General features: G+C 37.0%; 1 long non-coding RNA gene across 1 annotated transcript; it reads left to right on the top strand.

Moving 5' to 3' along the window:
- Window positions 1–2,286: 2,286 nt before the first annotated feature.
- Window positions 2,287–3,283, top strand: LOC149202527 (uncharacterized). Its single transcript, XR_016253535.1, has 3 exons — window positions 2,287–2,426; window positions 2,652–2,907; window positions 3,060–3,283. It is a non-coding gene; the product is annotated as an uncharacterized LOC149202527 (long non-coding RNA).
- The last annotated feature ends 416 nt before the right edge of the window (window positions 3,284–3,699 follow it).

Raw genomic sequence — 3,699 nt, 5'->3', positions numbered from 1 at the left:
AGTGTGAGGTTAACATCTTGTCCGGGGTTTGATTACACTTTGATTCACCAAAAAAATGTCGTAAGAACAAGATTAATGTATAGATATTGATATGCTAGCGCAATTAAGATAGTGTGAGGTTAACATCTTGTCCGGGGTTTGATTACACTTTGATTCACCAAAAAAATGTCGAAAGAACAAGGCTTCATGTCTTGTCCTCATGAAAATGGATTCTTGATTTGTTTACAAATAATAAGCCTTAATTAATATTTTTATATGCACTAATCTACGCTCTAACAAGTTGATTGAGTTTATGTGATTTGATTAAAAGTTGATTCACCAGAAAAATGTTGAAAGAACAAGGGTTTGTGTCTTGTCCTCATGAAAATGGATTCTTGATTTGTTTACAAATAGTAAGCCCTAATTAATATTTTCATATGCACTAATCTGCGTTCTGACAAGTTGATTGAGTTTATGTGACAACATGTTCTCCCACACAACACTTATTTCTCGCACACATTAAAAAGACACTTCATTTAATATTGGATGCTAAATATTTTCTTAAAGTTAAAACAATTTTTTCTTAAATTTAAAATGATTTCATGTATGCATATACCTCATTTTACCACATATACCCCCTCTTTTGCACATCCTTTTTTATGCACAGATCAGCGCTAGCTCCGTACACTTGGTCTCACACATATCTAAATTGGTAAAGTATAAAATAACCATAACCATCCCATTAAATCTACATTAAAACACATATACCCCTCTTTTTCACATCTTTTTTTATGCACAGATCAGTGCTAGCTCCATACACTTGGTCTCACACATATCTAAATGGGTAAAGTATAAAATAACCATGACCATCCCATTAAATCTACATTAAAGCAACCATCATCCTCACACAAATCTATCTGACCCCAAAGCATAGCCATATAATTAATGCCTCTACAATTGAAATCATTCTCAATTAACGTCGAGATCCGTAAGCGTCTTGAATGCACCTCAAAATAGAGGCTGCTAGATCCTTGCCTCAACCCAGAGTTAATAAATAGGGAGTAAACCTTCCATCGATCCCTTATTACATCCTTTATGATGTGAGTTTCCCACGTGTACTCATGATCCCAACATTTAGCCATGGAGGGGAGTCACCAAAGCCAAAGAGTGAGAGAAGATATGGTCCACAAAACCACTTGAAAACTGACAAGAGGGCATCGATTTTCCAGCACAATCCCTTTTCCTTTAATGCTAATTAATGCTATCAGTACTCCTAATATTTGATTCTTGAATGGAATTTTCATGGTATAGGTTTGAAAACTATAGTACTCTCATTCTGAACCATCACTCCTTGATCCAGGGAAACACCTTTATTAGTCCCTGCCCTGCAGGCATGGACTATAGTAATCGTTCCCGGCGGATATAGCATTAGTTGACCTGCTTTTATTCCCCGGTCATCAGCGATAACCAAAGTTTTATTCCCGCTCGTTAGCTATAAACAAAGTTAACCAAAGTTTTGAGAGGGACGCTGATTTCTTCATCTTATTTGGCCTCTTTCCAAAAAACCAAAGCTAGACTTCAAAAACCAAAGCTAATCTGAAGCGAAGACAATAGGTTATATTTTTGTTTGTCCGATATTTTCAAATTGTCAGTCCCTGCAACCTAAACTAATGCTAAACTAATGTTAGCATTACTGGACAGCATTAAATGTTATCTCAGCATCCACGGACACCTTGGTATATACCAAGCAGGTCTAAGCATATTATCATAGTATATTTCTTTAAATCATAGTATATTTCTTTAGTATACTAAGAGAACAAGCATCTCGCTGTCTCTGCATGTACAGCTGCCGCGGCTTCGTCGACAACTGCTATGGCTTCGACAACTGCCATGGCTTTCTCGAAGTGTTATGACCTTTAGAAAACTGGATAAATTCATTCTAAGAACCTCGGCGAAGAATGCAATTGCAGGAGTGGAAGCAACGGAAGAGTGGCAGAAATGGAGAGAGCGCTGGTTCTTATAGTTGTGCGGCTCCTTTCATCTGCACCTGCACCACAGAAGGCTCCTTTCATCTGCACCTGCACCACAGAAGGCAAGGTATAAATTAATTTTCCCGCATAGAAAATATGGGATGATGACATTTATTTCTAGGATTATCCTCCCTTCTGTATTCTATTTACAATAATCATTTTATTTTCAGTATTTATTTATGCTGAAAATTAATCTAAAAAAAACTAATTTCGTGAGTTACTATTCAGGTGCACTGAGAGTGTTATGCTATTACTCTATCTAATATTGCAGATCTTTTACATATGTGACCAGGATGGAGATGAGTGCATAATTTTAATACATGGTGTGCAGTGCAGAAGTACAAAAAAAAAATTACATTGTGTAGAGGGCAGAAGTAGAAGGCTCCTTTCATCTGCACCTGCACCACAGAAGACAAGGTATAAATTAATTTTTCCGCATAGAAAATATGGGATGATGACATTTATTTCTAGGATTATCCTCCCTTCTGTATTCTATTTACAATAATCATTTTATTTTCAGTATTTATTTATGCTGAAAATTAATCTAAAAAAAACTAATTTCGTGAGTTACTATTCAGGTGCACTGAGAGTGTTATGCTATTACTCTATCTAATATTGCAGATCTTTTACATATGTGACCAGGATGGAGATGAGTGCATAATTTTAATACATGGTGTGCAGTGCAGAAGTACAAAAAAAAAATTTACATTGTGTAGAGGGCAGAAGTGCTAAAAAGAAAACTTCGCCTTCCCACAGGTAATCTACAGTCGTTGTTTCGGACAATGAAACCGAAGGTGGTGGTGAGGGTACCTGAGCAGTTGACTTGTTTGGTCCTCAGATTAATTAGGGTACTATTAAAAGCGCGGGGCCATCTTGGTGAAGAAACAAAGCCAGTGAGGTAATTAACTAAAAGCACAAAAGAATGGTTTGATTGTTTTCGATTTCATAGACCATTCAATACCATTCTTAATAATTTTTCACCAGCGGCATTTCAATTTCATTATTTTATCTTTGAATAAAAAGCGGGTGTGGAATGTGAATTGATATTAGGAATGAAGTTCTGTCCGGAACAACAATTGAGCACCCCGTGCAAAGTATGGTCTTCAAACATTCAATTTCAAGCAGTAAGCTACAAGCATTGAATGAAAAAAAATCGAGATATTCTCTAATGCTTTAAACAGTACTTCAAACATACTTCAGACAATAAAGTACAGGCATTCGCGGAATTCAAGCCCTAATTAAATGCGATAAAAGAGGGAAAAAATTCGAAAACATACTTGCTTCCTTCCTCGGTAGTAACAACAATAGCTTTCACTGTGTCTTGCAGCTCAACTAGCCTGTTTCTCAACTCTTCCTTGAATTTCTGTTCCCTGCTAAGGAATTCCTCTAATTCTTCAAACCTAGCGTTCTCGGTTTCTAACTCCACGTTCTTTTCTCTGATAAACCGCTCGGCGCAGCCTATTAGTCTCTTGCAGACTTCCAATTTCTGGCTCAAATTGGCAGTCTCCTTTAGCACAGCGTCGTCTGGTGTGAAATTTGGCAGAAGTTCACCAAAATACTTGACAAAATATCGGCATTCCTCTGCTTTGAGATGCTCCAGCACATCCTCCTCCTCTGCCTTGGCAATGTCAACCCTAAAAATTTTGTCATTTTCTTTCTTCCTTTTCTGTTTTCTGAAGCTTGGGTTGCT

This window comes from Pinus tabuliformis, chromosome 2_1 (assembly GCF_031772625.1).
Source record: "Pinus tabuliformis cultivar Carrire ecotype Pingquan chromosome 2_1, CPIR1, whole genome shotgun sequence".
Classification (NCBI taxonomy): Eukaryota; Viridiplantae; Streptophyta; class Pinopsida; order Pinales; family Pinaceae; genus Pinus; species Pinus tabuliformis.
This window is presented reverse-complemented; position numbering and strand designations above follow the sequence as displayed.